A 13,591-nucleotide genomic window follows, 5' to 3' on the forward strand; every position below is an offset into this window, starting at 1 on the left:
GTGCTCCAGACAACTGAGAGGGTCACAAATGAGATATCTCCAGACAGGAAGACACAAGCACTGTGCAACAATGCTGCTTTTATCAAAATCTGACTTTTTTCCGGGAACTTATGTTTGCTTCTAATATGCAAATATTTCGCAATTATTGTGCAGACCTGAAATTCTGCTTAATATTTTGGGTGGGCCTGTGCTCCAGACAGCTCAGAGGGTCACAAATGAGATATCTTCAGAAAGGCCAAGACAAGCACTGTGCAACAATTCTGGTTCTATCAAAATCTGAGCTGTTTCGGGGAAGTTATGGTTGCGTCTAATATGTATACATTTAGCGTTTATTGTGCAGACCTGAAACTCTGCTTAATATTTTGGGTGGGCCTGTGCTCCAGACAGCTCAGAGGGTCACAAATGAGATATATCCAGAACGGGCAAGACAAGCACTGTGCAACAATGCTGGTTTTATCAAAATCGGAGCTGTTTTGTGGACGTTATGGTTGCTTCTAATATGCATACATTTAGCGATTATTGTGCAGACCTGAAATTCTGCTTAATATTTTGGGTGGGCCTGTGCTCCAGACAGCTGAGAGGATCACAAATGAGATATCCTCCAAAAGGCCAAGACAAGCACTGTGCAACAATGCTGGTTTCATCAAAATCTGACCATTTTGGGGGAAGTTATGGTTGCTTTTAATATGCATACATTTAGCGATTATTGTGCAGACCTGAAATACTGCTTCATATTTTCTGTCGGCCTGTGCTCAAGACAGCTGAAAAGGTCACAAATGAGATATCTTCAGACAGGAAAAGACAAGCACTGTGCAACAATGCAGCTTTTATAAAAATCTGACTTTTTTGCGGGAAGTTATGGTTGCTTCTAATATGCATATATTTAGCGATAATTGTGCAGACCTGAAGTTCTGCTTAATATTTTGGGTGGGCCTGTGCTCCAAACAGCTGAGACGGTCACAAATGAGATATCTCCAGAAAGGGCAAGACAAGCACTGTGCAACAATGCTGGTTTCATCAAAATCTAACCTTTTTTGGGGAAGTTATGGTTGATTCTATTATGCATACATTTAGCGATTGTTGTGCAAACCTGAAATTCTGCCTAATATTTTGGGTGGGCCTGTGCTCCAGACAGCTGAGAGGGTCACAAATGAGATATCTCCAGAAAGGGCAAGACAAGGATTGTGTAACAATGCTGCTTTTATCAAAATCTGACTTTTTTCCGGGAAGTTATGGTTGCTTCTAATATGCATATATTTAGCGATAATTGTGCAGACCTGAAGTTCTGCTTAATATTTTGGGTGGGCCTGTGCTCCAGACAGCTGAGAGGATCACAAATGAGATATCCTCCAAAAGGCCAAGACAAGCATTGTGCAACAATGCTGGTTTCATCAAAATCTAACCTTTTTTGGGGAAGTTGTGGTTGCTTCTAATATGCATACATTTGGCGATTATTGTGCAGACCTGAATTTCTGCTTAATATTTTGGGTGGGCCTGTGCTCTAGACAGCTGAGAGGGTCACAAATGAGATATCTCCAGAAAGGGCAAGACCAGCACTGTGCAACAATGCTGGTTTTATCAAAATCGGAGTGGTTTTGGGGAAGTTACGGTTGCTTCTAATATGCACACATTTAGCGATTATTGTGCAAACCTGAAATTCTGCCTAATATTTTGGGTGGGCCTGTGCTCCAGACAGCTGAGACGGTCACAAATGAGATATCTCCAGAAAGGGCAAGACAAGGATTGTGTAACAATGCTGCTTTTTTCAAAATCTCAGCTGTTTTGGGGAAGTTATGGTTGCTTCTAATATGCATATATTTAGCAATTATTGTGCAGACCTGAAATTCTGCTTAATATTTTGGGTGGGCCTGTGCTCTAGACAGCTCAGACAGTCACAAATGAGATATCTCCAGACAGGCCAAGACCAGCACTGTGCAACAATGCTGGTTTCATCAAAATCTGAGCTGTTTCGGGGAAGTTATGGTTGCTTCTAATATGCATACATTTAGCGATTATTGTGAAGACCTGAAATTGACATTAATATTTTGGGTGGGCCTGTGCTCTCGACAGCTCAGACGGTCACAAATGAGATATCTCCAGACAGGCCAAGACCAGCACTGTGCAACAATGCTGCTTTTATCAAAATTTGACTTTTTTCCGGGAAGTTACGGTTCCGTCTAATATTCATACATTTAGCGATTGTTGTGCAGACCTGAAATTGACATTAACATTTTGGGTGGGCCTGTGCTCCAGACAGCTCAGAGGGTCACAAATGAGATATCTCCAGAAATTGCAAGACAAGGATTGTGTAACAATGCTGCTTTTATCAAAATCTGAGCTGTTTCGTTGAAGTTATGGTTGCTTCTAATCTGGATACATTTATCGATTGTGCAGACCTGAAATTCTGCTCAATATTGTTGGTAGGCCTGTGCTCCAGACAGCTGAGAGGGTCACAAATGAGATATCTCCAGACAGGAAAAGACAATCACTTTGCAACAATGCTGCTTTTATCAAAATCTGACTTTTTAACGGGAACTTATGGTTGCTTCTAATATGCATATATTTATCGATTATTGTGCAGACCTGAAATTCTGCTTAATATTTTGGGTGGGCCTGTGCTCCAGACAGCTCAGAGGGTCACAAATGAGATATCTCCAGAATGGCCAAGCCAAGCACTGTGCAACAATGCTGGTTTCATCAAAATCTGAGCTGTTTCGGGGAAGTTATGGTTGCTTTCATTATGCATACATTTAGCGTTTATTGTGCAGACCTGAAATTCTGCTTAATATTTTGGGTGGACCTGTGCTCCAGACAGCTGAGAGGGTCACAAATGAGATATCTCCAGAATGGCCAAGACCAGCACTGTGCAACAATGCTGCTTTTATCAAAATCTAACCATTTTCCGGGAAGTTATGTTTGCTTCTATTATGCATACATTTCGCGATTATTGTGCAGACCTGAAATTCTGCTTAATATTTTGGGTGGGCCTGTGCTCCAGACAGCTGAGAGGGTCACAAATGAGATATCTCCAGACAGGCCAAGACAAGCACTGTGTAACAATGCTGGTTTCATCAAAATCTGAACAGTTTTGGGGAAGTTATGGTTGCTTCTCATATGCATACATTTAGCGATAATTGTGCAGACCTGAAATTCTGCTTAATATTTTGGGTGGGCCTGTGCTCCAGACAGCTGAGAGGGTCACAAATGAGATAGCTCCAGAAAGGCCAACACAAGCACTGTGGAGCAATGATGGTTCCATCAAAATCTAACCATTTTTGGGGAAGTTATGGTTGCTTCTAATATGCACACATTTAGCGATTATTGTGCAGACCTGAAATTTACATTAATATTTTGGGTGGGCCTGTGCTCCAGACAGCTGAAAAGATCACAAATGAGATATCTCCAGACAGGCCAAGACAAGCATTGTGTAACAATGCTGGTTTCATCAAAATCTGAACAGTTTTGGGGAAGTTATGGTTGCTTCTCATATGCATACATTTAGCGATAATTGTGCAGACCTGAAATTCTGCTTAATATTTTGGGAGGGCCTGTACTCCAGACAGCTGAGAGGGTCACAAATGAGATATCTCCAGACAGGAAAAGACAAGCACTGTGCAACAATGCTGGTTTCATCAAAATCTGAGCTGTTTCGGGGAAGTTATAGTTGCTTTCATTATGCATACATTTAGCGTTTATACTGCAGACCTGAAGTTCTGCTTAATATTTTGGGTGGGCCTGTGCTCCAGACAGCTGAGAGGGTCACAAATGAGATATCTCCAGACAGGAAAAGACAAGCACTGCGCAACAATGCTGGTTTCATCAAAATCTGAGCTGTTTCGGGGAAGTTATAGTTGCTTTCATTATGCATACATTTAGCGTTTATACTGCAGACCTGAAGTTCTGCTGAATATTTTGGGTGGGCCTGTGCTCCAGACAGCTGAGAGGGTCACAAATGAGATATCTCCAGACAGGAAATGACAGGCACTGTGCAACAATGCTGCTTTTATCAAAATCTCACTTTTTTCCGGGAAGTTATGGTTGCTTCTATTATGCATACATTTCGCGATTATTGTGCAGACCTGAAATTCTGCTTAATATTTTGGGTGGGCCTGTGCTCCAGACAGCTGAGAGGGTCACAAATGAGATATCTCCAGAATGGCCAAGACAAGCACTGTGCAACAATGCTGGTTTTATCAAAATCTGAGCTGTTTTGGGGAAGTTACGGTTGCTTCTAATATGCACACATTTAGCGATTGTTGTGCAGACCTGAAATTGACATTAATATTTTGGGTGGACCTGTGCTCTCGACAGCTCAGAGGGTCACAAATGAGATATCTCCAGAAAGGCCAAGGCAAGCACTGTGCAACAATGCTGGTTTCATCAAAATCTGACCATTTTGGGGGAAGTTATGGTTGCTTCTATTATGCATACATTTAGCGATTGTTGTGCAGACCTGAAATTCTGCTCAATATTTTAGGGGGCCTGTGCTCCAGACAGCTGAGAGGGTCACAAATGAGATATCTCCAGAAAGGGCAAGACAAGGATTGTGTAACAATGCTGCTTTTATCAAAATCTCAGCTGTTTCGGGGAAGTTATGGTTGCTTCTAATATGTATACATTTAGCGATTATTTTGCAGACCTGAAATTCTGCTTAGTGTTTTGGGTGGGCCTGTGCTCCAGACAGCTGAGAGGGTCACAAATGAGATATCTCCAGACAGGCCAAGACCAGCACTGTGCAACAATGCTGTTTTTATCAGAATATGACTTTTTTCCGGGAAGTTATGGTTGCCTCTTATATGCATACATTAGTGATTATTGTGAACACTTGAAATTGACATTAATATTTTGGGTGGGCCTGTGCTCCAGACAGCTGAAAAGGTCACAAATGAGATATCTCCAGATAGGAAAAGACAACCACTGTGCAACAGTGCTGCTTTTATTAAAATCTAACCATTTTTGGGGAAGTTATGGTTGCTTCTATTATGCATACATATAGCGATTACTGTGCAGACCTGAAATTCTGAATAATATTTTGGGTGGGCCTGTGCTCCAGACAACTCAGAGGGTCACAAATGAGATATCCTCCGGAAGACCAAAACAAGCACTGTGGAACAATGCTGGTTTCATCAAAATGTGACCATTTTGGGGGAAGTTATGGTTGCTTTTAATATGCATACATTTAGCCATTATTGTGCAGACCTGAAATTCTGCTTAATATTTTCGGTCGGCCTGTGCTCCATGCAGCTCAGAGGGTCACAAATGAGATATCTCCAGACAGGCCAAGACCAGCACTGTGCAACAATGCTGCTTTTATCAAAATCTGTCTTTTTTCCGGGAAGTTACGGTTGCGTCTATTATTCATACATTTAGCGATTGTTGTGCAGAACTGAATTTCTGCTTAATAGTTTTGGGTGGGCCTGTGCTCCAGACAGCTGAAAAGATCACAAATGTGATATCTCCAGACAGTCCAAGAGAAGCATTGTGCAACAATGCTGCTTTTATCAAAATCTCAGCTGTTTTGGGGAAGTTATGGTTGCTTCTAATATGCATATATTTAGCAATTATTGTGCAGACCTGAAATTCTGCTTAATATTTTGGGTGGGCCTGTGCTCCACACAGCTCAGAGGGTCACAAATGAGATATCTCCAGAAAAGCCAAGACAAGCACTGTGCAACAATGCTGCTTTTATCAAAATCTAACCATTTTTGTGGAAGTTATGGTTGCTTCTATTATGCATACATTTAGCGATTATTGTGAAGACCTGAAATTCTGCCTAATATTTTGGGTGGGCCTGTGCTCCAGACAGCTGAGAAGGTCACAAATGAGATATCTCCAGACAGGGCAAGACAAGCACTGTGCAACAATGCTGGTTTCATCAAAATCTGAGCTGTTTCGGGAAAGTTATGGTTGCGTCTAATATGTATACATTTAGCGATTATTGTGCAGACCTGAAATTGACATTAATATTTTGGGTGGGCCTGTGCTCCAGACAGCTGAGAGGGTCACAAATGAGATTTTTCCAGACAGACCAAGAAAAGCACTGTGCAACAATGCTGGTTTCATCACAGCCTGAGCTATTTTGGGGAAGTTATCTTTGCTTTCATTATGCATACATTTAGCGTTTATTGTGCAGAGCTGACGTTCTGCTTAATATTTTGGGTGGGCCTGTGCTCCAGACAGCTCAGAAGGTCACAAATGAGATATCTTCAGACAGGAAAAGACAAGCACTGTGCAACAATGCTGGTTTCATCAAAATCTGAGCTGTTTCGGGGAAGTTATGGTTGCTTTCATTATGCATACATTTAGCGTTTATGGTGCAGACCTGAAATTCTGCTTAATATTTTGGGTGGGCCTGTGCTCCAGACAGCTGAGAGGGTCACAAATGAGATATCTCCAGAATGGCCAAGACAAGCACTGTGCAACAATGCTGCTTTTATCAAAATCTGACTTTTTTCCGGGAAGTTGTGGTGGCTTCTAATATGCATATATTTAGCGATTGTTGTGCAGACCTGAAATTCTCCTTAATATTTTGGGTGGGCCTGTGCTCCAGACAGCTCAGAGGGTCACAAATGAGATATCTTCAGGACGGCCAAGACTGGCCCTGTGCAGCAATCCTAGTTTCGTCAAAATCTGAGCTGTTTTGGGGACGTTATGGTTGCTTCTATTTTGCATAAATTTAGCGATTATTCAGCAGACCTGAAATTCTGCTTAATACTTTGGGTGGGCCTGTGCTCCAGACAGCTGAGAGGCTCACAAATGAGATATCTCCAGACAGGCCAAGAAAAGCACTGTGCAACAATGCTGGTTTTATCAAAATCTGAGCTGTTTTGGGGAAGTTATGGTTGCTTCTAATATGCATACATTTAGCGATTATTGTGCAGACCTGACATTCTGCTTAATATTTTCGGTCGGCCTGTGCTCCAGACAGCTGAGAGGGTCACAAATGAGACATCTCCAGACAGGAAAACACAAGCACTGTGCAACAATGCGGCTTTTATCAAAATCTGACTTTTTTCCGGGAACTTAAGGTTGCTTCTAATATGCATATATTTAGCGATTATTGTGCAGACCTGAAATTCTTCTTAATATTTTGGGTGGGCCTGTGCTCCAGACAGCTGAGAGGGTCACAAATGAGATATCCTCCGAAAGGCCAAGACAAGCACTGTGCAACAATGCTGGTTTCATCAAAATCTGACCATTTTGGGGGAAGTTATGTTTGCTTTTAATATGCATACATTTAGCGATTATTGTGCAGACCTGAAATTCTGCTTAATATTTTGGGTGGGCCTGTGCTCCAGACAGCTGAGAGGGTCACAAATGAGATATCCTCCGAAAGGCCAAGACAAGCACTGTGCAACAATGCTGGTTTCATCAAAATCTGACCATTTTGGGGGAAGTTATGTTTGCTTCTAATATGCATACATTTAGCGATTATTGTGAAGACCTGAAATTGACATTAATATTTTGGGTGGGCCTGTGCTCCAGACAGCTGAAAAGGTCACAAATGAGATATCTCCAGACAGGAAAAGACAAGCACTGTGCAACAATGCTGCTTTTATCAAAATCTAACCATTTTTGGGGAAGTTATGGTTGCTTCTAATATGCATACCTTTAGCGATTGTTGTGCAGACCTGAAATTTACATTAATATTTTGGGTGGGCCTGTGCTCTCGACAGCTCAGAGGGTCACAAATGAGATATATCCAGAACGGGCAAGACAAGCACTGTGCAACAATGCTGGTTTTATCAAAATCGGAGCTGTTTTGTGGACGTTATGGCTGCTTCTAATATGCATACATTTAGCGATTAATGTGCAGACCTGAAATTCTGCTTAATATTTTGGTTGGGCCTGTGCTCCAGACGGCTGAGAGGGTCACAAATGAGATATCTCCAGAATGGCCAAGACAAGCACTGTGCAACAATGCTGCTTTCATCAATATCTGACTTTTTTTGAGGAAGTTATGGTTGCTTTTAATATGCATACATTTAGCGATTGTCGTGCAGACCTGATATTTTCCTTAATATTTTGGGTCTGCCTGTGCTCCAGACAGCTGAGAGGGTCACAAATGAGATATCTTTAGGACGGTCAAGACTGGCCCTGTGCAGCAATGCTGGTTTGGTCAAAATCTGAGCTGTTTTGGGGAAGTTATGGTTGTTTCTATTATGCATACATTTAGCGATTATTGTGCAGACCTGAAATTCTGCCTAATATTTTGGGTAGGCCTGTGCTCCAGACAGCTGAGAGGATCACAAATGAGATATCCTCCAAAAGGCCAAGACAAGCACTGTGCAACAATGCTGGTTTCATCAAAATCTGACCATTTTGGGGGAAGTTATGGTTGCTTTTAATATGCATACATTTAGCGATTATTGTGCAGACCTGAAATACTGCTTCATATTTTCGGTCGGCCTGTGCTCCAGACAACTGAAAAGGTCACAAATGAGATATCTTCAGACAGGAAAAGACAAGCACTGTGCAACAATGCTGGTTTCATCAAAATCTAACCTTTTTTGGGGAAGTTATGGTTGATTCTATTATGCATACATTTAGCGATTGTTGTGCAAACCTGAAATTCTGCCTAATATTTTGGGTGGGCCTGTGCTCCAGACAGCTGAGAGGGTCACAAATGAGATATCTCCAGAAAGGGCAAGACAAGGATTGTGTAACAATGCTGCTTTTATCAAAATCTGACTTTTTTCCGGGAAGTTATGGTTGCTTCTATTGTGCATATATTTAGCGATAATTGTGCAGACCTGAAGTTCTGCTTAATATTTTGGGTGGGCCTGTGCTCCAGACAGCTGAAAAGATAACAAATGAGATATCTCCAGACAGGCCAAGACCAGCATTGTGAAACAATGCTACTTTTATCAACATCTGAACTGTTTTGGGAAAGTTATGGTTGCTTCTAATATGCATACCTTTAGCGATTGTTGTGCAGACCTGAAATTTACATTAATATTTTGGGTGGGCCTGTGCTCTCGACAGCTCAGAGGGTCACAAATGAGATATATCCAGAACGGGCAAGACAAGCACTGTGCAACAATGCTGGTTTTATCAAAATCGGAGCTGTTTTGTGGACGTTATGGCTGCTTCTAATATGCATACATTTAGCGATTAATGTGCAGACCTGAAATTCTGCTTAATATTTTGGTTGGGCCTGTGCTCCAGACAGCTGAGAGGGTCACAAATGAGATATCTCCAGAATGGCCAAGACAAGCACTGTGCAACAATGCTAGTTTTATCAAAATCTGAGCTGTTTTGGGGAAGTTATGGTTGCTTCTAATATGCATACATTTGGCGATTAATGTGCAGACCTGAAGTTCTGCTTATTATTTTGGGTGGGCCTGTGCTCCAGACAGCTGAGAGGATCACAAATGATATATCTCCAGACAGGCCAAGACCAGCACTGCGCAACAATGCTGGTTTCATCAAAATCTGACTTTTTTCCGGGAACTTATGTTTGCTTCTAATATGCATATATTTAGCAATTATTGTGCATACCTGAAATTCTGCTTAATATTTTGGGTGGGCCTGTGCTCCAGACAGCTGAGAGGGTCACAAATGAGATATCTTCAGAAAGGCCAAGACAAGCACTGTGCAACAATTCTGGTTCCATCAAAATCTGAGCTGTTTCGGGGAAGTTATGGTTGCGTCTAATATGTATACATTTAGCGTTTATTGTGCAGACCTGAAACTCTGCTTAATATTTTGGGTGGGCCTGTGCTCCAGACAGCTCAGAGGGTCACAAATGAGATATCCTCCAAAAGGCCAAGACAAGCACTGTGCAACAATGCTGGTTTCATCAAAATCTGACCATTTTGGGGGAAGTTATGGTTGCTTTTAATATGCATACATTTAGCGATTATTGTGCAGACCTGAAATACTGCTTCATATTTTCTGTCGGCCTGTGCTCAAGACAGCTGAAAAGGTCACAAATGAGATATCTTCAGACAGGAAAAGACAAGCACTGTGCAACAATGCAGCTTTTATAAAAATCTGACTTTTTTGCGGGAAGTTATGGTTGCTTCTAATATGCATATATTTAGCGATAATTGTGCAGACCTGAAGTTCTGCTTAATATTTTGGGTGGGCCTGTGCTCCAAACAGCTGAGACGGTCACAAATGAGATATCTCCAGAAAGGGCAAGACAAGGATTGTGTAACAATGCTGCTTTTATCAAAATCTGACTTTTTTCCGGGAAGTTATGGTTGCTTCTATTGTGCATATATTTAGCGATAATTGTGCAGACCTGAAGTTCTGCTTAATATTTTGGGTGGGCCTGTGCTCCAGACAGCTGAAAAGATAACAAATGAGATATCTCCAGACAGGCCAAGACCAGCACTGTGAAACAATGCTACTTTTATCAACATCTGAACTGTTTTGGGAAAGTTATGGTTGCTTCTAATATGCATACCTTTAGCGATTGTTGTGCAGACCTGAAATTTACATTAATATTTTGGGTGGGCCTGTGCTCTCGACAGCTCAGAGGGTCACAAATGAGATATCTCCAGAATGGCCAAGACAAGCACTGTGCAACAATGCTAGTTTTATCAAAATCGGAGCTGTTTTGTGGACGTTATGGCTGCTTCTAATATGCATACATTTAGCGATTAATGTGCAGACCTGAAATTGACATTAATATTTTGGTTGGGCCTGTGCTCCAGACAGCTGAGAGGGTCACAAATGAGATATCTCCAGAATGGCCAAGACAAGCACTGTGCAACAATGCTAGTTTTATCAAAATCTGAGCTGTTTTGGGGAAGTTATGGTTGCTTCTAATATGCATACATTTGGCGATTAATGTGCAGACCTGAAATTCTGCTTAATATTTTGGGTGGGCCTGTGCTCCAAACAGCTGAGACGGTCACAAATGAGATATCTCAAGAAAGGGCAAGACAAGGATTGTGTAACAATGCTGCTTTTATCAAAATCTCAGCTGTTTTGGGGAAGTTATGGTTGCTTTTAATATGCATACATTTAGCGATTGTCGTGCAGACCTGATATTCTCCTTAATATTTTGGGTCTGCCTGTGCTCCAGACAGCTGAGAGGGTCACAAATGAGATATCTTTAGGACGGTCAAGACTGGCCCTGTGCAGCAATGCTGGTTTGGTCAAAATCTGAGCTGTTTTGGGGAAGTTATGGTTGCTTCTATTATGCATACATTTAGCGATTATTGTGCAGACCTGAAATTCTGCTTAATATTTTGGGTAGGCCTGTGCTCCAGACAGCTGAGAGGATCACAAATGAGATATCCTCCAAAAGGCCAAGACAAGCACTGTGCAACAATGCTGGTTTCATCAAAATCTGACCATTTTGGGGGAAGTTATGGTTGCTTTTAATATGCATACATTTAGCGATTATTGTGCAGACCTGAAATACTGCTTCATATTTTCGGTCGGCCTGTGCTCCAGACAGCTGAAAAGGTCACAAATGAGATATCTTCAGACAGGAAAAGACAACCACTGTGCAACAATGCTGCTTTTATCAAAATCTGACTTTTTTGCGGGAAGTTATGGTTGCTTCTAATATGCATATATTTAGCGATAATTGTGCAGACCTGAAGTTCTGCTTAATATTTTGGGTGGGCCTGTGCTCCAGACAGCTGAGAGGATCACAAATGAGATATCCTCCAAAAGGCCAAGACAAGCATTGTGCAACAATGCTGGTTTCATCAAAATCTAACCTTTTTTGGGGAAGTTATGGTTGCTTCTAATATGCACACATTTAGCGATTGTTGTGCAAACCTGAAATTGACATTAATATTCTGGGTGGGCCTGTGCTCCAGACAGCTGAGAGGGTCACAAATGAGATATCTTCAGACAGGAAAAGACAGGCACTGTGCAACAATGCTGGTTTTATCAAAATCGGAGCGGTTTTGGGGAAGTTATGGTTGCTTCTAATATGCATACATTTGGCGATTATTGTGCAGACCTGAAATTCTGCTTAATATTTTGGGTGGGCCTGTGCTCTAGACAGCTGAGAGGGTCACAAATGAGATATCTCCAGAAAGGGCAAGACCAGCACTGTGCAACAATGCTGGTTTTATCAAAATCGGAGCGGTTTTGGGGAAGTTACGGTTGCTTCTAATATGCACACATTTAGCGATTATTGTGCAAACCTGAAATTCTGCCTAATATTTTGGGTGGGCCTGTGCTCCAGACAGCTGAGACGGTCACAAATGAGATATCTCCAGAAAGGGCAAGACAAAGATTGTGTAACAATGCTGCTTTTTTCAAAATCTCAGCTGTTTTGGGGAAGTTATGGTTGCTTCTAATATGCATATATTTAGCAATTATTGTGCAGACCTGAAATTCTGCTTAATATTTTGGGTGGGCCTGTGCTCTAGACAGCTCAGACGGTCACAAATGAGATATCTCCAGACAGGCCAAGACCAGCACTGTGCAACAATGCTGGTTTCATCAAAATCTGAGCTGTTTCGGGGAAGTTATGGTTGCTTCTAATATGCATACATTTAGCGATTATTGTGAAGACCTGAAATTGACATTAATATTTTGGGTGGGCCTGTGCTCTAGACAGCTCAGACGGTCACAAATGAGATATCTCCAGACAGGCCAAGACCAGCACTGTGCAACAATGCTGCTTTTATCAAAATTTGACTTTTTTCCGGGAAGTTACGGTTCCGTCTAATATTCATACATTTAGCGATTGTTGTGCAGACCTGAAATTGACATTAACATTTTGGGTGGGCCTGTGCTCCAGACAGCTCAGAGGGTCACAAATGAGATATCTCCAGAAATTGCAAGACAAGGATTGTGTAACAATGCTGCTTTTATCAAAATCTGAGCTGTTTCGTTGAAGTTATGGTTGCTTCTAATCTGGATACATTTATCGATTGTGCAGACCTGAAATTCTGCTCAATATTGTTGGTAGGCCTGTGCTCCAGACAGCTGAGAGGGTCACAAATGAGATATCTCCAGACAGGAAAAGACAATCACTTTGCAACAATGCTGCTTTTATCAAAATCTGACTTTTTTCCGGGAACTTATGGTTGCTTCTAATATGCATATATTTATCGATTATTGTGCAGACCTGAAATTCTGCTTAATATTTTGGGTGGGCCTGTGCTCCAGACAGCTCAGAGGGTCACAAATGAGATATCTCCAGAATGGCCAAGCCAAGCACTGTGCAACAATGCTGGTTTCATCAAAATCTGAGCTGTTTCGGGGAAGTTATGGTTGCTTTCATTATGCATACATTTAGCGTTTATTGTGCAGACCTGAAATTCTGCTTAATATTTTGGGTGGACCTGTGCTCCAGACAGCTGAGAGGGTCACAAATGAGATATCTCCAGAATGGCCAAGACCAGCACTGTGCAACAATGCTGCTTTTATCAAAATCTAACCATTTTCCGGGAAGTTATGTTTGCTTCTATTATACATACATTTCGCGATAATTGTGCAGACCTGAAATTCTGCTTAATATTTTGGGTGGGCCTGTGCTCCAGACAGCTGAGAGGGTCACAAATGAGATATCTCCAGACAGGCCAAGACAAGCACTGTGTAACAATGCTGGTTTCATCAAAATCTGAACAGTTTTGGGGAAGTTATGGTTGCTTCTCATATGCATACA

This window comes from Salarias fasciatus, chromosome 23, assembly GCF_902148845.1.
Source record: "Salarias fasciatus chromosome 23, fSalaFa1.1, whole genome shotgun sequence".
NCBI classification, from domain to species: Eukaryota; Metazoa; Chordata; class Actinopteri; order Blenniiformes; family Blenniidae; genus Salarias; species Salarias fasciatus.